General features: G+C 33.5%; 1 protein-coding gene and 1 long non-coding RNA gene across 5 annotated transcripts in view; one reads left to right on the top strand and one right to left on the bottom strand.

The window, feature by feature from the left end:
- The window catches only part of LOC122218041, a 66,044-nt gene extending 54,782 nt beyond the window's left edge, over window positions 1-11,262 (bottom strand). For all 3 annotated transcript variants that reach the window (XR_006201817.1, XR_006201819.1, XR_006201818.1), the window contains exons 1-2: window positions 11,086-11,262; window positions 233-287 (exon numbers count right to left, since the gene is read on the bottom strand). This is a non-coding gene — a long non-coding RNA (uncharacterized LOC122218041). The remainder of the gene's footprint in view (window positions 1-232; window positions 288-11,085) is intronic.
- The window catches only part of GRID2 (glutamate ionotropic receptor delta type subunit 2), a 1,444,174-nt gene that overhangs the window by 613,852 nt on the left and 807,658 nt on the right, over window positions 1-22,664 (top strand). The window lies entirely within an intron of this gene.

The raw sequence follows: 22,664 nt of genomic DNA, 5'->3' as shown, positions 1-22,664 counted from the left end.
AGAGCTGACAAAATAATAGAGTGATGTGAGCATAGTCTGTGTGGTATAATGTAATTTGTGGGCTAAATTAATATATAAAAGCCATGATAACATTCATCTATTTGATAAAGTATTCTTAAAGAATTTTGAGGGCATTGATAGTACAAAGAAAATGCACACTTTATCATTGAGAGGGCTTCTCATTTAAGAAAGATCTGTACTTAGACTCCAACAACCTGGGTTGAAATCTTACCTTTGCCACTGCTTGTGCGAAATTATTGAATTCTCTTAAACTTCCTTTCTTTAATCTGAAAAATGGTATTAAGAATATGCAATTTATAGTCTTATTTGTTAAATCAGGTTAATGTGTAAAAGAATTTGACACATAGTGGTCAAAGTATCTTAATAAGTTTATGTTTAATAATTACTTTTTACTTGACTCTGGGTTTTATAGAATTATAGTATCTTTTTTAGAAGTTTTTATTTAGGGGTGCCTGGGTGACTCAGTCGGTTAAGCATTGGACTTTGGCTCAGGTCATGATCTTGCAGTTCATGAGTTCCAACCCTGCATCAGGCTCTGTGCTGACAGCTCAGAGCCTGGAGCCTGCTTCAGTTTCTGTGTCTCCCTCTCTCTGCCCCTCCCCTGCACACACTCTGTGTGGTGTCTCTCTCTCTCAAAAAAAAAAAAAAATAAAAAAATAAAACATTAAAAAAGAAAAAAAATAACAGTTTTTATTTAATATCCAGGTGGTTAACATATACAGTATAATGTTAGTTTCAGTTGTAAAATATAGTGATTCAACACTTCCATACATCACCGATGCTCTTCCCAACAAGTACACTCCTTAATCTCCATCACCTATTGAACCCATCACTGTACCCGCCAACCATCAGTTTGTTCCCTTTGATTAAGAGTCTGTTTGCTTCTCTCTCTCTTTCCCCCTTTTCTCCTTTATTTCTTAAGTTCTACATATGAGTGAAATCATATGGTATTTGTCTTACTCAGCCTGACTTATTTCACTTAGCATTATACCCTCTAGCTCCATCCATGTTCTTGCAAATTACAAGATTTCATTCTTTTTTTATGGTTGAGTAACTCCATTATATATATAGGGAACAAGATAGATTAGAAATCATAGATAGATAGATCACATCTTTTATTTTTTTTTTTTATCCATTCATCAATGTTGGCCACTTGGACCTTTTCCATAATTTGGCTATTGTAGATAGTGCTGCTATAAAAATTAAGGTGTATGTATCCCTTTGAATTAGTATTTTTGTATTCTGTGGGTAAATACCTTGTAGTGTGCTTGTTGGATCATAGGACAGTTATATTTTTAAGTTTTTGAGGAAATTCCATACTGTTTTCCATGGTGGCTGCACTAGTTTGCACTCTCACCAACATTGCAAAAGCGTTCCCCTTTCTCCACATCCTTGCCAACACTTGTTTCCTTTGCTGTTGATTCCAGTGATTCTGACAGGTGTGAGGTGATATTTCATTGTGCTTTTAATTTGCATTTCCCTGATGATAAGTGATTCTGAGAATCTTTTCATGTGTCTATTGGCCATCTATGTCTTCTTTGGGAAAAATGTCTATTCATGTCTTCTGCCCATTTTTACTAGGATTTTTTTTTTGTTTTGGGGGTGTTAAGTTTTATAAGTTCTGTATATATCTTGGATACTAACCTTTTATCAGATGTGTCATTTCCAAATCCCCTATTCCAAAGGTTGCCTTTGCCTTTTAGTTTTGTTGATTGTTTCCTTCACTGTGCTGAAGCTTTTTTTTTTTTTTTCTTTAGTTCCCATAGTTCATTTTTGCTTTTGTTTCCCTTGCCTCAGGAGACATATCTAGAAAGAAGTTACTTATGGCCAATGTCAAAGACGTTACTACTTATGTTCTCTTCTAGGAGTTTTATGGTTTCAAGGTTTCACATTTAGGTCTTTAATCTATTTTTAGTTTATTTCTTTTATACATGGTGTGAGAAAGTGGTCCAATTTCTTTCTTTTGCATGTTGCTGTCTGGTTTTTCCACTATTCATTGTATTTGTTGAAAAGGCTGTATTTTTTACATTGCATATGCTTACTTCCTATGTTGAAGATTAATTGACCGTATAAGTGTATTTCAGGACACTCTACTCTGTTCTATTGGTCTGTGAGTCTATTTCTGTGTCATTACCAGCCTATTTTGATTAGTACAGCTTTGTAATATAGCTTGATGTCTCGAATTGTGATGCCTCCTGCTTTGCTTTTCTTTTTCAAGATTGCCTTGACTATTTGGAGCCTTTTGTGGTTCCATACACATTTTAGGACTGTTTGTTCTAGCTCTGTGAAAACTGGTTTTGGTATTTTTGATAGGGATTGCATTTCATGTGTAGATTGCTTGGGACAGTGTAAACATTTTAACACTATTTGTTCTTCCAATTCATTAGCATGGAATATCTTTCCATTTCTCTGTGTCATCTTCAATTTGTTTCATCAGTGTTCTATAGTTTTCAGAGTACAGGTCTTTAACCTCCCTGGTTAGGTTTATTCTAAGTATTTTATTTTGGGGGATACAATTATACATGGGATTGATTCCTTAATTTCTTTTTCTGCTGCTTCATTACTGATGTATAGAAATGCAATATATTTCTGTATGTTGGTTTAGTATTTTGAGACTTCACTGAATTTGATTATCAGTTCTAGAAGCTTGTTGGTGGAGTCTTTTAGTTTTTCTATTTAGAATATCATGTCATCTGCAAATAGTGAAAGTTTTATTTCTTCCTTGCCAATTTGAATGCCTTTTATTTCTTTTTGTTGTCTGATTGCTGTGTCTAGGCTTCCAGTACTATATTGAATAAAAATGGTGAGAATGAACATTTCTGTCTTCTTCCTGATGATAGAGGAAAAGCTGTCAGTTTTTCCCTGTTTATGATGGTATTAACTGGGTTTTTCATATATAGTCTTTATTATGTTGAGTATGTTCCTTCTAAACCTACTTCACTGAGGTTTTTAAAAAAAAAAAATTAACATTTATTCATTTTGAAAGACAGAGAGAGACAGAGTGCAAATGGGGGAGGGCCAGAAAGAGAGGGAGACACAGAATCTGAATCAGGCTCCAGTCTCCAAGCTGTCAGCACAGAGCCCGACGGGGGGCTTGAACCCATGGACTGTGAGATCATGACCTGAGCCGAAGTTGGCCACTCAACCAACTGAGCCATCCAGGCGCCCACTGAGGTTTTTGTAATTGTGAACGGATGTTATCTTTTGTCAAATGCTCTTTCTGCATCTACTGATATCATATGGTTTTTATAATTCCTTTTATTACTGTTATGCATCACACTGATTGATTTAAGAATACTGAACCATGCTTGCAACTCAGGAATAAATCTCACTTGATTGTGATGAATGATTTTTAAAATGTATTGTTACATTCAGTTTGCTAGTATTTTGTTAAGGGTTTTGCATCTGTGTTCATCAGATATATTGGCCTGTAGTTTTCTTTGTTTGTGGTGTTTTTATCTGGTTTTGGTATCAGGATAATGCTTGCTTCATAGAATAAATTTGGAAGTTTTCCTTCCTTTTCTTTTTTTTGGATGACTTGAAGTGAATAGGTGTTAACTATCTTTAAATGTTTGGTAGAATTTGCCTATGAAGCCATCTCGTCCTGGACTTTTGTTTTTGAGAGGGTTTTTTATTTGTTTGTTTGTTTGTCTGTTTTGTTTATTATTTTTATTACTGATTCAATTTATTTGCTGGATATTGGTCTGTTTGAATTTTTTATTTACTCCTGATTCAGTTTTGGTAGGTTATATGTTTCTAGGAATTTATCTATTTCTTCTAAATTGTTCAATTTGTTGGCATACAGTTTTCATAATGTCTTATAATTATTTGTATTTCTATGGTGTTGGTTTTTATTTCTTTCCTCTCATTTGTGATTTTATTTATTTTTTGATTTTATTATTTCTTTTTGATAAGTCTGGCTAGAGGTTTATCTTATTATCTTTTTCAAATAACCAGCTCTTGGTTTCATTGATCTGTTATATTGTTTTTGTTTGTTTGTTTGTTTGTTTGTTTGCTGGTATTGTTTTTTTCTTTCTATACTATTTATTTCTGCTCTCATATTTATTATTTCCTTCCTTCTGCTGTACTGAGGCTTTGTTTTTCTTTTTCTATCTCCTTTAGATGTAAAGTTAGGTTGTTTAGTTGAAAATTTTCTTTCTTCTTGAGGTAGGCCTGTATTGCTATAAACTTCCTTCTTATAACCACTTTTGTTGTGCCCCAAAGGTTTTAAATTATTGTGTTTTCACTTTCATTTGTTTTCATCTTTTTTAAAAAATTTCTTCTTTGATTTCCTTTTCAACCTATTCCTTACTTAGTAGCATGTTACTTAACCTCCATATATTTGTGGTCTTTCCAAGTTTTTTCTTGTGGTTGGTTTCTAGTTTCATAGTCTTGTGTTCAGAAAAGGCACATGGTATGACTTTGATCTTGAATTGGTTGAGGACTGTTTAGTGTCCTAATATGTGATCTATTCTGGAGAATGTTCCCTGTGCACTCTAAAACAATGTGTATACTGCTGTTTTGGGGTAAAATGTTCTGAATATACTTGTTAAATCCATCTCATCCAAGGTGTCATTGTTTCCTTGTTTATTTTTTGTTTAGATTATTTGTCCATTGATGTAAGTTAGGTGCTAAAGCCCTCTACTATTAATGTATTATTATAGATTAGTTTTGCTATATTTGTTACTAGTTGTTTTATGTATTTGGGTGCTTCCATAGTGGGTATATACATATTTACAATTATTATATCTTCTTGTTAGATTGTCCCATTTATTATTATATAATGCCTTTCTTTGCCTCTTCTTATACTTTATGTTTTAAGGTCTAGTTTGTCCAATATGAGTATTACTACTCCAGCTTTCTCGTGGCATCATAAATATTTCTCCATCCCCTCACTTTCAGTCTGCAGGTCTCTTTAGGTCTAAGGTGAGACTCTTGTAGACAGCATATGGATGGGTCTTGTCTTTTTTTTTTAATCCATTCTGACATCCTATGTCTTTTGATTGGAGTATGTAGCCATTGTCATTGAAAATAATTATTTTTAGATATGTATTCATTGCCATTTTATTACTTGTTTTGGTTGTTTCTGAAGATTTTCTCTGATCCTTTCTTGTCTTTCTTCCATATTTTGCTGATTTATTTGTTTAGTGATTATGTAGTGTTAGTATGATTAGTATTATTAGTGATTAATTCTTTAGTGTCTTTAGTGATATATTTGGATTCTTTATTTTTATTTATTAGCATGTTTATTAGTGGTTTCTGATACGTAGTTACCATTAGGTTTGTATATAATCTCTTCTGTATGTAGCAATCTATATTACATTGATGGTCATTTAAGTTATAACCCAATTTTATTCCTCTCCTCTCCACATTTTAGGTATGTTATATTTTTTATATCCTTTTTATTTTTTTAGTCCCTTGACTGATTTTTTCCATAAATACTCATTTTTATTGCATTTGTGTTTCTTCCTTTTTTTGAGAGAAAGAGAAAGAGACAGAGACAGAGATAAATGGAGAGGGAGAGAATCTTAAGCAAACTCCATGCCCAGTGCAGAGCCTTCTTTTTCCTCATTTCTTCTTCCAGGACAACTATGATTCAATGTTATGTTTGATGGAGTCAATGAGTTCCCTAAGTCTATTCTCATTTTGCATCATTCTTCTTTCTGTCTTTTGTTCAACTTCATTGCTTTCCATTACTTTGTCTTCTAGGAAATTAATTCATTTTTCTGCTTCTTCCAGCCTGCTGTTGTTGCATCAAGCATGTTTCTAATCCCATTTATTGTATTCTTCATCTCTGATTAATTCCTTTTTAACCATTTTATCTCTGTGGTAAGTGTGTCACTGATGCCTTCAATTTTTTTTCCTCAAGTCCAGTGAGTATCCCTATGATCAATGCTATAAATTCTCCATCAGGCATGTTATTTATATCTGTTTCATTTAAATCTCTGTCCATGTCCTTATCTTATTTGTTTCTTTAGCCTAAACCCCTCTATCTTTTCATTTTGCCTAAGTCTCTGCCTTCTTCTGTCTGTTAGACAAATTATGTCTCCTGCTCTTGTAACTAGTGGACTTATGAAGAAGAGTTCCTGCAGTGTCCAGAGCCTGCTGCTTCAGGGGGGGGTCACCAGTGTGTGCTGCATGTGCTCTGATGTTGTGTTCTGTCTGTTCTAACCTTCAGGCCAATCATCTGCAGAGGCTCTTCTTGCCTGCTGTGGGCAGATTTGGGTCCCTGGCCTGAATGTGGCAAGTTTTAACTAGGTGTGCTCAGGTTTGCTTGTGAAATGAGACCTGTCACCACCTCCACCAGAGCTGAAGCTCTGCATAATTCTCTGGATGGGAAATATGGTGTGGTCAGGGGTCTGTGCTGGTGTCCTGAGGAGTCCACCACACTGGGACCGAAGTAAGCCTGACTGAGAAGGGCAGTTCCACCAGAATGCAGGAGGTTGGGGCTACGTGTAAACAAGTTAGACCATCATTGTTTTTGCTGCTTCTAGCAGGTGAATCTGTGTTTGTGCTGAGAGGCAGGGGAGGGAAATGGCACTTGCCAGCTCCTTTGTTCCTGGAGACGTATCTTCTTGAACACCTTCTCTCAAAGATGTGCTCCACAAAAAGCTAATAATCTCCCTATTGTATACCCCAGGTGCTGTTCAGATAGCTGTTTCCGGTGCTGTCTGCCCCCAGGTTGTTTGCCTGCCTTCTCTGCAAAAACAATAGAGTACCCTCCCAGCTCTATCCCAGCCAAATGCACTGAGTTTTAAAACTCTAAGCTTTAAGTTCTGCTGGTTGCAAGAACTCATGAAATTCAGCCCCTCTCATTTTCCAAGCAAATGGCTTTTGGGAAATGTTCTGCTTGTGTGTTCCCCTGTGTGCCCCTCTCTTTCTTTCACCCTTCTCAAAGAGCATAGCTCCCTCCCCTCTACAGCAGCCAAGATCCATTTCTCCTCTAATCCATGTTTCCACACTTCTTACCTTCTTCAAGATGACCTTTTCTCTCCTTTTAGTTGTGGAGTTTGTTTTGTTAGTCTTCTGGTCAACATTTGGGGTGTTTAGGATGATTTGATAGTTATCTAGTTGTATTCATGGCATCAGGTGAACCTAGGATCCTCCTACTCTGCTGACATTTTCCTGACTCTCTAGAATCATAGTATCTTGATTTTGAAATGAACTATTGTATTCTTGTCTAACTAAATAATTCTGCTAAGAATCAAAAAGTCAAAAGATAACATGTTGGCAAGGATGTTGACAAAACACAACCCTTGTACACTATTGGTGGCAATGCAGTTTGATACAGCCATTATGGAAAACAGTATGGAGATTCTTCAAAAAATTAAAAGTAGACCTACTATATGATCCAGAACTCTCACTTTTAGATATATCCAAAGTAAATGAAATAAAGATCTTGAAGAGATATCTACAATCCCGTGTTCATCGCAACATTATTCACAATAGCAACGATATAGAAACAACCTATGTGCCCATCACTGGATGAATGGATAAAGAAAATGTGAGATACATATAATGGAATATTTTTCAAGTAAAAAAAAAAAAAGAAAAAGAAGGAAATCCTTTCATTTGTGGAAGCATGAATAAATCTGGAGAACGTTATCCTAAGTACTATAAGCCAAACTTAGAAAGACATATACTGAATGATCTCACTTGTATTTGGAATCAAAAACATTCAAACCCACCAAAGCAGAAGTAGCACAGTGATTGCTAGGGAATGGGGAAATGTAGGAAATGGGGAGACGTTGGTCAAAGGGTACAGATTGTGTTATGGAAGATTAGTAAGTTCTGGAGTTTAATGTGCAGCATACTAATTGTACTTAATAATACTCACTTGTACACTTGAAATTTGTTAAGAGAGTAGATCTTAAAAGTTCTCACCATACACACAAACACAAAATTGTAACTATTGAGGTAATAGATAATTAGCTTGATAGTGGTAATCATTTATACACACACACATATATATATACACATATATATATATATTTGATATATATATCAAAATATTTTGTTGTACAGCTTAAGTGCATATAATTTTATTTGTCAGTTTTACTTTACAATAAAGCTGGCAATTTTTTTTAAAAGAGTATTATTTGTACACTTCAGTTCAAATCTGACTTAACATAATTTTTTAGATACCGTAAGATATTATGAGACGTTTCATATATACATGAAGCACATTAACCACTGTAATTCTTTACAAACTGTACAAAAAAGAGAGAAATATATTTGAATATCAGGGGCTATCTCAGAAATATTTTCAAAAGTTGATATGATATAAGACTTCAAAGATTCAGTTTTGTGGTCAAGAATAAGTGATTTTGATGCTTAAGAAATAAGCCATGTCATGAGACTGGAACATAGATTTGGGACTGAATAACTGTAATTTTCCAAGTATTTCTGTTTATTAGAATATTTCATAGTAGTTCCATAACATTTCCCTCCACTGGTCTTTTTTTAAAATACTAGTGACTTCTGGCTAAAATTTAAAATAATTTGGTCCATTGGGTACCACAGCAAACAAATACAAAATGAAACTGTTATGCCCAGAATTCATGATCCCCAAAGACCACCAGGGAGCCGAGTCCCATGTAAAAGCAAAAGAGCCTTTATTCGAGCTAGCTCGAGCTCAATCCCCTACCTGCACCAACGCAGCGGTGAGATACCAGGGAGAGAGAGGGAGTTTCAAAAGGACAAAGGTTTTATTGCGGCCTAGGGGCAGTTGGTGAGGTAATGGCTGTGGCCTCAGCCGATTGGCTAGGGAAGGGTCGTAGTCCTGTTAGGCAGGTGAGCGGGAGGTTACTCAAGGGGAGGAGGCGTGGTCAAGGTGAAGGACACAGAACAAGATGGAGTCGGCCGGCATAGGCCCGCCCTTTCAAAACCTTTTCCCTTTCTCTTCCTTGCCAATTTCTAAAATTTTATTTTCAGCTATGCTTTAAAAGGCTACTGTTTTCTTAGAAAGTGTGTTGTCCATCCATTTAGACTGGCTTTATGTGTGAAAGGTAGGTAAGTCTGAAATTAAGAGGGCAATGATTTACAATATTATAGAAGCCGTGTCTGTCTATCTTCTATAGAATGTTATACAAGCATATACTTAACCCTTTTAAACAATGATGCCTGTATGTTTACCCAGCAAGTTTATAAATTTTTATTTTAATATTTGTCAAGAATGAGTAGGTAGTTATTTTATTTTTGAAGCCTGAAATGCTTTTTCCTAGTTAAGAAACTTAAATGAGATCTACTGGGAGAAAATGTTTTTATTGAAAAAAATTAAACAAAAGAAATATGTTACACTTTTTAAATTATAAAGTACATTTTTTTCTCTCATTCATTTTTTTCCAGTTATAACTTTTATTTTGTGATCTTCACAAATGAATCACTTTTGACACAAATATTTTATGTTTGCATAATAGTTTGAGTAATTAATAACTAAGTGAGGCCTCATTACCTTACAAATTGATTAAACATTTGTATACTGTAAAAATGGAAATATTTTACACTAAGGCATCAACTGAGATTTGTTTATAAATATGAGTCATGCCATTAATTGTGTCATTCGTGATAATAGAGTTTAGGGTCATTTTTAATTTGTATTATTTTTAGGGATTTGTAACATGAAAAAAAGAACAAAGATCAGCTACTTATTAGATTTTATTTAATTTCTGTCTGCAATATTTTGATAGTTTTCACTGTGCAAGTTTTGTACCGCCTTGGTTAAATTTGTTTACTTTTTTTTTTCATGTTCTTGTAAAGGGAAATATTATTGCAGGTGTATGGAAATAAAACTTACTTTTGTGTTTTGATCATGCATTCTGCAATTTTTGGTGACTTTGTTTATTGGCTGTAATGATTTTTTGGAATTTTTATAATTTTCTATATATAGTATCATGTCATCTGTGAACAGAGATAGTTTTACTTCTTCTTTTCCAATTTGATGTCTTTTATTGATCTCTTTTACCTAGTTACTCTAGCTAGACCTTCCAGTACAAAGTTAAATCACAGTGGCAAAAGTAAACATCTTTGTCTTTTTCTTCAACTAAAGAAAAAGTTTTCAATCTTTCACCATTAACTGTGATGGTAGCTTTGTGTTTTCCTTAAATGCCTTTTATCATGTTGAGAGGTTTGTCTTTTGTCTTAGATTTCTGTGTTTTATGATGAAAATTTGTTACATTTTTATCAAATGCCTTTTCTGTATCATTTGAAAAGATATTGTGTTTTATTTTTCCCTTCATTTTATTAATGTGGTATGCTACATTGATTGTTTTTTGTATGTTAAACCACCTTTGCATTAATGGTATAAACCCCACATGATCATTCAATTTAATCCTTTTAATATGTTGCTAGATTCAGTTTACTAGTTATTTTTGAGGATTCATAACATGTTTTTTTCACTGAATTTTTTCTTACTAATAACCTAGATATTCTTCATTGTCAGTTTCTCTGGTTTTGTTTCCCAGAAATTTCAAAAGAATAAATAAACTTTCTTTTGTATGAAGCTAACTTTAAATCCCTTTGGATTATTTTTCATAAGAGAAAGAATTATTTTTCCATAACTTCTACTGTTTTATTTCCAAATCTCTTTTAAATTGGTATGGTTAAAGTACAATGTAATAATCATCCTAGCTGTTTGATGTCCAAAGTAGTGGAAGGAATATCATCAATCTTTCTGATATTATAATCCATTTGATTTTTTTCATCTATATTAGTGCATAAACTTTGACAGTTGCTTTATTTATAAAGCAATAGGTTGTGGGTTTTTTTTTTTCTTTTTCTTTTTTTATTTTTCTACAAATCATCAAACTAATCAGAATGTAGAACATACAGACCTTCCCCTCAGGAGTTTACTGCCAATTTGAAGCTTCTAATGCAGTGATTATAAAATACTTATACATTAGACCCAAAGACCTCAAGAATTTCTCTTCAAAGGTACATATCTGCCTATCTATAGACCATTTTAAACCTATAAATGTTTTCATTTAAATTGATTCTTCAGTATCACTAATCAATGAGGATTGGTTGAAAAATTTTCTGATATCTAAACTTGAAATTATAGTTTACCTTTTCCTGTTAAGTCCTTCATTCATTAAGCATGTCTTCTATTATTCTATTGCTGGCATTCATCCTTCAGTCATTAACTATGTGATGATATATGTGATATATAATCTTGAGTCCTTGCATATGTGAACATCACTTTATTCTACCCTCACCCTTGATGTATAATTTAGTGTAGTGTCAACTGTGGGGGTTGGGAGTAATTTCTCTTAGAACTTTGAAAGCATTGTTCTGTTGTTCCATAGAATCAAATATTACTTAAGAGAATACCAACCATGTTATCATGTGTTTGTAAAAGGCCTGCTCCCCTACCCACCACCAGTGGGAAAAATTTAGGATCAACTCTGTAATTTTTGCTGTTCTAAAGATCTACAACATTATTGCTAGTTATTTGTATTTTAAAATTATTTATTGAGCTACACAATGAATATTGTAATTCTTCAGCTCTGGGAAATTTTATTCCATTTTTCCCCTAGTAATGTTTATCCTTTTTTTCCCTCTAATTCAATGACCTAAAGAACTACAAATGGTCATTGGCAAGAGGATTTTACTAAGAAACACTAAGATCCATGCTAGCTACTCCATTTTGAAAAAAAATCCTTCATTTTGTTTTGTTTTGTTTTGCTTTGCTATGAAAGAGAAAATCTGAACTGACTGCTTTTAATTCTGTTAAGGATGGTGGAAGAGTGTAGTTGATTGGAATATTTTCAGTTGATCATCTTGTTTTTAGCCTTTTTACTGCCTGCCATTCTTGATTCATCAAGTCTGCCTCCCAACCCTCTGAAGCGTATTTTAGGACAGATTCGTGTCTGCTTAGCTCCAGTTCTCTCCATAAATATTTTTGGCTGCAACTACCTGCACTGTGCTTTATGAGTCAATACCTTTCCACCTGTCTTCTAGAAATTTATTGAAATGTCTAAGTTTGCTGATGACCTACCACTTGTTCTCTTCATTTTTATGGCTTATAGTTTTTAAAAAGTAACTTTACTATCATAGTTTAGTTTTCTCAGAAGGAAGAAAAATAATTACATTTTCCCAGGTCATCTTCTTCAATCAAAAATTTTCTTAACACAATTCGCTGACACATGGCATTTGGGCATATGGATAGATTTTATTGAAGCTTTGGTAGATGGAAGGTCCTGAAAGCAATTCATTCTTACTGCAACTTACACATGTTCTCAAAAGTCACTTGACTATTGTTTTCTATTATGTAATCATTTGACTATTTTATCTATTACTTAGACTGAATTCTCATTACCCACTCTTCTATTGCCTATCCCAGGGCTTACATTTTCTTCATATTTTTATACAGATTATTTTATCCATATATTTTTTCTTGTTTCTTTCTGAATATATCCTCAAGAGTTTACCTTATTTTCAAGTAGTTTATCCAAGTATTTTCCTAAATACTTTCTTTCCAAAAAGGAATTCTAGTGACAGCTGTGCTATTTAAGTTGTTGTTTTAACCATTTTATCATAAATCCCAATGTTTACAGCTATGTAAATTCTGCTAAATAGTACTCAATAATATTGAGTGTCACTAGTTATATCCAACAGTGAATACTTTCTCATCTCCAAAACATTAACTGCTATCTGCAAAGCAAAAACCATACATGAGGTGGACATGGAAAATCTCACAACTTTCTATACCCTAGAGCTATGGTTCTCAAAATTTGGCATCCATCAGAATCATGTGAAAGACTTGGTATTACACAGGTTTCCAGGTCAAATCCCGTAATTTTTACAGAGCTCAATAACTTTCATTTCTTAAGCTCTGATTCTCATACTGTTGATCTGGGAACTATAATGAGAACCATTGCCTAGAGAATCACTATTCCATTAAAAATAATGTAGCTCAAAAGTCCTGAATAAAAGAGATGGGATTTAGAGAAACTTCAAATATGTCAAAAGTTTCTGAAAACATTATATAACTGTGACATGTTAATATTTTCCATAGGTATTAAACAGCAGAGAAAGATGCTTGAGGATGACATAGAAGAAAATTAGGTGTATTTAATGTGCCTAGTGGTTTTAAACTCTGGTAAAATGAGTCAAAGTGCACATAGGCATTAGTTCCAGCTAATTATTGCAAATTATGGAACTATACAAACAATAAAAACATAGAAATTAAAATGGATCTCATCCTTTTTGTCAGCATTTTTTTTGTTTCTACATGTAAAACAAATATTTATGAGTTTTTATGTACAAGTACTTAAGAAATACATACTAAAGATAATATTTTTAACAAAATAAAACTATTCCTATTTTAACAATTATAAAGACTATAATAATGGCTGAAATATAATGAGAATTGCTAGTTTCCCATTCTGTGGAGCAGTAACATCAATGTTCCCTATGGAATAGTAAAGCTACATTATGAAAGAATATTTATTATTAAAAAGTGAACTTGTAGTCTCAGATATACATTTTTAAACAATTGAATATATCTCATAATTTAGCTTTTAGGATAAGCTAGATAACACAAACAAATGTCTATTTTCTGAGAATAGATTTGAAGAGAGAGATGCTGCTAAATGAATATAAATAGCTTTTAGATATCCTTCAGTGTGTGTGTGTGTGTGTGTGTGTGTGTGTGTGTGTGTGAAAACGTAGCCAATTCAGAACATTTAAAACGTTATTAACACCAAAAAAAGATGCATTAGAAAGGCTGCCTTCCACATCATATTTATCAACAGGCTTTTGCAATTTTATCTGATGAGCTATATTTTTGGTTGATTACCTCCAGTGTGATAATAAAATGAAGCTTGTGCTCTTTGTTCAGTTTAATTACCTTTTGTAAAAAATCATTTAGCATTATATTATCAGCATTTTTCCATGCCATCAAACATCCTTCTAAAACATGATTTTTAGTGTCCAAACAATATTATACCCTATAAATGTGGCATAAATTAAGCATGTCTCTCTATTGTTGGGAATTTCTTTAAAATTGTTTCCTGAGAGTGGAATTGCTGAGTTAGTGTATATACACATTCATGACTTAATATTTTTTTGCAAAGAAAAAAATGCAACAAACTTAATAATCCTATCTACAGTAAAAATGTATGTTTTACAGCACTCTTGTAAATAAATACTGCCTGCTATCTTTTATCTATATTTTTACCAATTTGGTAGGTAAATTCACAATACGTCTTTGTAGTTTTAATTTGCTTATTTGTAGCTTTGTGTGTGCTAGACCATTTTTAATATGACTTTAGGCTAATTGTTCTCTTCTTCAATTTAAAATATAGCTGTGATTATCATTAGTATAATCTATTATGTAAAAAGAGGAAAAGAATTACTAAGATCCTGAAAATATTACTTCCAGACCGTTTTCTTATTTCAAATCTGGAAGTCTAAGGTAAATATATGTTTCATTGGTGTAGCTGATTTTAGTATATGCTAATTACAGATGTTTCTTTCTCTCTTATCTTTTCCTTTTTCCCCTCTACTTCTTATGCACTAAAGAAAGGTTTATTTAAACTTACTTAACAAACCCAGAATCAGGACATAGATTTATGTTTAAGAAAAACTACAATTCATATGTGGTCCAACATTTGACATATGCATGATATATTGCATAGAATTAATGCTCTTAATTTTTTAGGTTATAGAACACAATAAACTATATGAACATATTTATTTGCTTGACAGTTTTCCCAATAAAAATCATTTCATTTGCAACTTGAAGCATGATGAATTAATAAAACCTTTGAGAATACAAAGGGAAATAATACATGAGAATAAAATTTTCAGCATCTAACTTTCAGATGTATTGTGTCACTTTTTCTAGATGTAGTTGAATCAGGTGTAAAGTGAGTGACTTAATTTTCTAATCAGGGATTGATGAGATCGTATACATATTTTTCCCCCAGAAACACATTCATTCCCAACAACTCCTTACTAAATGTGACTTTTGTGTGTATGTCTATGTTGTGTGAGTTCATGTGCTTTTTCTCAGTCAAATAACAATATGAGTCCTACGAGCATATGATAGTATGAGAGGACCATGGAAAGGGATCTAAAGGCATCATTAATACAGTTAGATAAAGGAAATTGTGTGTGTGTGTGTGTGTGTGTGTGTGTGTGTGTGTGTGTGTGTATGTGTGTATGTGTGTGTGTGAGGCGGGGGAGAGAAAGGGAAAGAGTATTTGTGGAGTAACTTAAATTTTTTGCATGGTATAGGTTAAAATAGTGCTAATTGTTGACTTTATAATTATTGAGTATCCACCTAAGTATTAGGGAGAAATTTTAGAATGAGCATAAGATTTTAGAGCAATGATTATTAAATGAGAAGCTAAAATACCCTTTATAACTTCAGAGGTGACTGAATTTTCGTTTATGATTGGCTCTCTTCCAGCAGTAGAATTGGCAGGGTTCAGATAGCTAAATATGACTCCACTGTGATAAGAAATGGGAAAAAATAGCAAAAGTAATTGCGTTAGCAATGATCTAGTTTGGAAATGATGGATTCTTTCAGGTAGAATCTGGTAACATTTCTGTACCTGGCACACTCTTCTGAGCACTCTATGACGCCTAGGAAGGTAGACACTTTTTAGAAACCTGCTACCATCCGAAATATTGCAACTGAACTGTTGTTGGTATAGATCGTGCACCAAAGCTTATTTTTCTCTGTGGCCATGATCATGAGGTGAAGAGGAACTATCTCTTAAAGATTTTTCTATCTGATACTCTTCAGTATCTAATGAGATCAGTCAGCTTCAGATAAACATCCTGATGCTGAACCTGCGGTTGGCCATCTCCCTCAGCTAATCCATTTGTCTTTAGCTGTTCTCACAAAGGGATGGCTGTGTATGCTTAGGGCAAAAGAAATGCCTATTTTTATGTGACTATTTGAGAAGGGAAGCAAGACAAATCAATAAAGATGTAGCAAAGTTTGGCTTTTGGATTTGTCCTCTTTTGCTCCTCTGACCAGCTGTACATGTTTGGGAAACTAATCATTTACTTTGACAGACTTATTCTGCATCACACCTTCTACTGAGTTTTCTGAAAAAGCAAAGTGTTTTGTCCTCTGGCATTCACACACCAGGTGGTCTAATTTTTGCCTGTTGGCTCACAATAGGTGTTTGGAGGTTTTCTCCCTGACCTGAATCGATTCTCCAACTGACAGAGCAAAGTAAATCTTGGACAAAAACAACAAAGAATATGTTTCCACTAGCAAGGTCAGTGTAAATTATGGAGGATTTATGTACTAAGTGATGAATCCTATGAGTGTTTTCGTTTGAATAGAAATATCAAAATATCAAGGCACATTGACTTAGCCAGAAACATGATTTTTTCAGTCCAGTTTCAATTATTAGTTAATATTACTTCATCCCCCTGATGCTTCGTTAGTTGCACAACTAGGACTTTGGCAGTTTTCCTGCTCCAGTCCCAGAAGAAACAGGGCTAGTTACAGACAATTCTTCATAGCATGCTTCCTTGGACAGTGGTACCAAACAAGCATGGTGGTAGGATATGTTTGTCCTCCTAATAATTGGCCTCAAAAGTTGGTCCTTCATTTTGGCTCTACTTTCCATTATTTTTATAAGCCTTTGAAAATGCACTTAGGTCTTAAATTTTGACATCATTAGAAATAATGTATACTAGAAAAAACATTCCCCTCTGAGTAAATTAGACTCATTTCTTTCTCTTTTTTTATAATGGCATCTACTTGTATTTCAATTATGGAATGCTCTCTTGTTCCACTGTTTTGAGAATTACTTGGCAAGTCCATGTATGAGTCATTTATACTGATCATAGTTTTAAATATTTTGTTCCTATTCAATTTCAATATTTTCCTTTCCTATTATACATATTTAAGTATTTTTCACTGTTCTTCTAAAATGAACTCTCATTAATCAGTTTTCTCTGGAGACTACCAGGTTTTCTGACATCTCTTTGCAAATAGGAACTAGAATCACACTGTTAGAGGCACAGATATTCTAGGGGTTTTTACCTATGAGGAGATAGGTTATTGTTTTTTGATATTTTTAATATTCTAATATTTTTGATTATTCACATGGTTTTCATCAGTACAACAGAATTATCATTAAGTTTTCTAATCATTAGATATCTAAGCTTATTGAATGAAAATAGTTACAACTATTGGTTTTATGGCATGCCATATAAAATACTACTCCAAAAATTAGCAATAGGAAATTTTATTTTATCTTTTAAGTAGATAATGCATTCAAATGCAAATCTAATCACTGGCCATAGTGATTAGATTTCTACCTACCACTATGGCCCAACCACCTATTTCCTTTTCTAGAAATATGTTGCAGATTACATAAGCAAATCACATTTTCCATATTAAAAGTGCTGTGTGCTACATATATTATTCTGAATCTTGCCTTATTAATATGTTTTGGGTAACATTTTTTTATTCTTAAAGAGCTCCATATTCTTATTATGGCTGCATATTATTCTGTTGTGTGGGTAATTTATTTAACCTTTGCCCTATTGACAGACATAAAGTTTACTCAATCCTTTTCTATTGAAATCAATGACTCAGTGATGTTGTTCTGAATGTTATCTGGAGTTTCAGTAATTTTTCATCTTAAACTTGAAATTACTTACTTTCAAAAAACAAGAATGCTATTGATATTTTATTGAAAATTGTTTCTAGGTTAATATAGGGAAATTTTATATCTTCATGAATTTGATCAAATCCAAGAAGGGGATACAGCTTGCTATGTATTAAAGTCCTTTTTTTTAAACATTTCAACTTTTTCTGGTATAGATATTGACATTTTAAATTAAACCAAAGTTGATTTTTAGGTATTTTATCTTACTATTTGCAATTATTGTTGTTATTGCTATTGTTATTGTTTTCCTATATATATCCTAATTGATTTTTATACTTTATGAAAATTATAGTTTTCTATATATTAATCTTGCACTCTACAATTTTACTGATTTACTTATTGTAGATAGTAGGTTTTCAGAGATCTCCTTGTGAATTGCACATTTATGAACACATCATTTATGAATAATGCTATTATCACCTACTTACCAATCTTATTTCTTTTTTTAAATTTTTTTTAAATGTTTATTTATTTTTGAAAGAGAGAGAGACAGAAAAACAGAGAGACAGAGTGTGAGTGTGGGAGGGACAGAGAGAGAGGGAGACACAGAATCCAAAGCAGGTTCCAGGCTCTGAGCTGTCAGCACAGAACCACACATGGGGCTTGAACCCACGAACCTTGAGATCATGACTTGAACCAACGTCAGATGCTTAACTGGCTGAACCATCCAGGTGCCCCTCAATCTTTCTATTTCTAGTGTCATTTTCTAATTGGCTTTTGCCTCTAGAAAAATGTGAATTGATACTGGTTAGGAAACTTATCTCTTCCTGTTTTGAGGAGGACTTTTTCTAGCATTTCCCAACTAATTATAATGTTGACTTTTAGAGTGAGACAGATATATTCTCTGGTTTTAATAAAACACCCATCTAATCTTTTTTATTCACAAGTTGAATCAAGAAGAATAGTAATTTTTGGTAGATGTTTTTGTCATCTGAAGAAATAACTATATTTGTTCATTTTTTGTATCAATCAATTTTTAAAATGTTTTAAATTTCTTTTTATTTTTGAGAGAGAGAGAGACCAAGTGTAAGTGGAGGAGGGGTAGAGAGAGGGAGAGACAGAATCTGAAGCAGGCTCGAGGCTCCAAGCTGTCAGCACAGAGCCCCATGTGGGGCTTGAATCCACAAACTGTGAGATCATGACCTGAGCTGACCTCATACACTTAACCAACTGAGCCACCAGGTGCCCTTAGGGCAGCTTATTTTTTATTTGAATAAAAAAATCGAATGCCTCCAAGTAAAATTGAAATATTCTTACTTTTTGAAATTAAGATAAATTAGGAAAGTTGTTTTTATATTTAGTCTAAAGGGTAATTCTTTGTTTTTTCATTATTTCTTAATCTTGACTAATTAGACTTTATTTATGTATTTGTTTACTTATGTATTTTTATTGTTTGTAAGTATTATTTATTTACTGGTAAAAGAAATATAGTTCATATTTGGAAATTAGAAGAAAACAGGATCTTTACTACATATTACTTCATTTTAAAACTTCAGCTCTCCTCTGAAGCATTTTTTGACTTTTAACATAATTTAGATTCATTTGGAATGCATTTTAATTGCATAATGGAAATAGAGATTAGATTTTTTTTTAAATTCAAGCAATTAATGCTTGCATTAATTTTTTTGCATTCAAGGTTGTAGAAATAACTGGAGATATATGCAAAGTTAAGAATTCATAAACAAGGGGAGAACCATGTAGGTGGCTCCAAGAAATTTTTGAAGTTTTCTGTGGCCATTCTATTCAGAAGTAATTACTCATTTTTTTGAAGTGTGAGAAGAGTTATAGGATATATTTATGGTAACACTCTATCATCCCTTGAATATTTGCTAATCTCCCTTTTGTAGTGAATGTTAAGTATCTTGAGGGCAGAAGCTGTGTGTGTGTGTGTGTGTGTGTGTGTGTGTGTGTGTGTTATCTATAGCATCTAGCATAGCATCAGGCTACAAACATGGTGAATAAGTTCTCAGTTCCCACTTTGCACTGAAAATATTTGATATGAAGCACCAGGGTGGCTCTGCCGGTTAAGCGTCTAATTCTTGATTTCTGCTCAGGTCATGATCTCACAGTTTGGGGGTTCAAGCCCCACATTGAGCTCTGTGCTGACAGTGTAGGCCTGCTTGGGATTCTCTCTCTTTTATTCTCTCTGCCCCTCTCCTGCTCTCTATCTCTCAAATTGAATAAATAAACTTCTTTTAAGAAGGTAAAAAAAAAATAAGGATTTAATATATAAACATAGAGAAGCAGAGCTGAGTGATAAAACGATTGCAGATGTTCATCATTAGGCTTTTATAGTGATATTCTGGCATGATTCATAATCTATCTAATTTTCACAACAACATCTAAGATAGATACAATCTCCATTTTACTTATTAGTACACAGGATTGGCAAAATTAAATTAGGTAGCAAATATCCAGGCTCTGTCTTAAAATAAAATCATTATTTGATGACAGAGATCTGGTTTCCAAGTCTACATCTTTACTGTTCTAGGTCACATGCCTCACTTCTGAATTAGTTCAGCAGCAATCAGTTTTGAGCCCCAGTGCCAGGCTATCAGGACACCTACTAAATATAACAAATAGAGACTACCTCTTGTCCCAAAGAAAATTAGTACAGAATGCATTATTGCCCTTAAAAGAATCCTATGGTAAGAATATACTTAGTTTTGTAAGAGACCACCAAACTGTCTTTAAAGTGACTATAGTATTTTGCATTCCCACCATTAATGAATGAAGTTTCTATTGCTCTGCCTCCTCAACAGTCCTGTTTTAGTGTTCTGAGATGGGCCATTGTAATGGGTGCATACTTGTGTCTCATGATTGTTTGAATTTTAATTTCTTCGATGGTATATGATGACATTTACTTATTTTCCATCTGTACCTCTTCTTTGTTGAAATGTTTGTTATGGTCTTTGTCTCATTTTTCAATCGGATTATTTTCTTATTGTTGCATTTTATTTTATTAGTTATTTTTTAAATTTATTAATTTATTGGGGGGTGGAGAGGGACGGGAGAGGGGGGGAGAGAGAATCCCAAGCATGCTCCATTGCTGTCAGCATGGAGCCTGACATGGGGCTTGATCCCTCGAACCACAAGATCATGACCAGAGCTGAAATTAAGAGTCAGACTTTTAACTGACTGAGCCACCCAGGCACCCCTATTGTTGCATTTTAATAGTTTGTTGTATATTTTGCATAACAGTCCTTCATCAGATAGGCATTTTAAAATTTTTCCCCCAGATCCTGGCTTATCTACTCATTCCCCTGACAGTATCTTTTGCAGAGTTAAATTTTTAATTTTAATGAAGTTCAGTTTATCAGTTTTTTCCTTGATGGGTCATGACTTTGGTGTTCTACCTAAAAACTCACTGCAATATCCATGGTCCTGATATTTTTTTCTGTTACCTTCCATGAGTTTTATAGTTTTGCATTTTATATTTAGGTCAGTGATCCATTTTGAGTTAATTTTTTGAGTGGTGTTAGGTCTGTGTCTACATTTATTTATTTTTGCATGTGGATGTCCAGTAGTTTCCAGGACCCTTTGTCAAAAAGATTTTCAGATTGCTTCATTGTATTGCCTTTGCTCCTTTGTCGGACATCATTTGACTGTATTTATGGGGTCTGTTTCCGTGTTCTCTATTTTGTTCCTTTGATCAATTTTTCACGTTCACCAATACCACGCTCTCTTGATTTCTATAGCTTTATAGGAAGTCTTAAAGTTGGGTAGCATCAGTATATCAACTTTATTCTTGTCCTTTAATATTATGTTGGCTATTCTGGGTCTTTAAACTTAAATTTTATAGCATCGTCTTGAAATACTGCATTGAGAGATGCCCAATAGTTTCTGTACTTAGAAAAAACAAAATAAATCCTAGAATTTTAGACTTGGAGCGTTCCTGGAAATAATTTTCTCTGGTCTTCCACTTGGCTCCATATAATATACTAAGAAGTTATTGTTCTCACTAAGATTCATAGAGTGTCAGGTGAAGGACCAAAACTAAAGTCAGAATTGTTTGTTTATTCTATTTTCTTAGCCTAATATGGCCCAATGAATTGTGACTTGTAGTGTACTAATAATTATTTAAGACATACAATTTCCTGATACCACTCTGACTTTTAACAACAGCCATCTTGATGATTACTTTGATTAAAAAAATGTTGTTCCCTAGTGATGTTTCTAAAATGTGTAAAAAATGAAGATGTTTTTGTTCTTCAAATGTGTTATTTGTTCAGTAATGTACTATTTTAGGTGAGGTGATGGAGTACCACTCAGTTAGCAATGCAGTATTTGGAAGCAGAGAATATACATCAGAACACCAGGGTTTAACTACATTCTGGCTCTGCCACTTGCCTGTTGGTCAAATTATTTCAACTTTTAGGACCTGTTTTTTATATGTGAAATGTGCATAACAATAGAATCTACTTCACCATGTAATGTTATAAATTTATCATATATAAAGCACAGAGAACAGTTCCTGGCATGTGGTAAGCGTTACATGCAAGCTTGTTACAATCATTCTGTGTGTGGGGGGACAGAACCAAGCACAAAGGTTTGGGCCCATGGCTCCTTATCTTGCTTTGGAATTTATATCAATAGAAAGGTATGCCTCTTGTTAACAGCATAGCACTAAATAGATTAGGAGGGATTAGAAAAGACTTTAATGTATCCTGGCATGGTTTGTGTGTATGTGTTTTATTCATATATAATCTGAATTCTTTTTGGAGTGAAATGGGATGGACCCTGTCTTCTCCTGTGTTCCTGTATGGTTGCTCAATTTCTATAGTTCTCACCTCTTCCACCTCATGCTACTTACTTCTCATTCTGGCTCTGAAAGAAGCAATTTCAAAAAACCAAACAACAACAACAACAACAACAAAATGCTGAATGATCACAAAAGGTAATGATTAATTGTTGTTCCTACTCCATTTGGACAAACAAATGACACAAATAATTTGTGTTTTTCTGCAGTCACAACAAAAGTGAGAACTGTGGAAATAA

Source organism: Panthera leo, chromosome B1, assembly GCF_018350215.1.
Source record: "Panthera leo isolate Ple1 chromosome B1, P.leo_Ple1_pat1.1, whole genome shotgun sequence".
Lineage (NCBI taxonomy): Eukaryota > Metazoa > Chordata > Mammalia > Carnivora > Felidae > Panthera > Panthera leo.
This window is presented reverse-complemented; position numbering and strand designations above follow the sequence as displayed.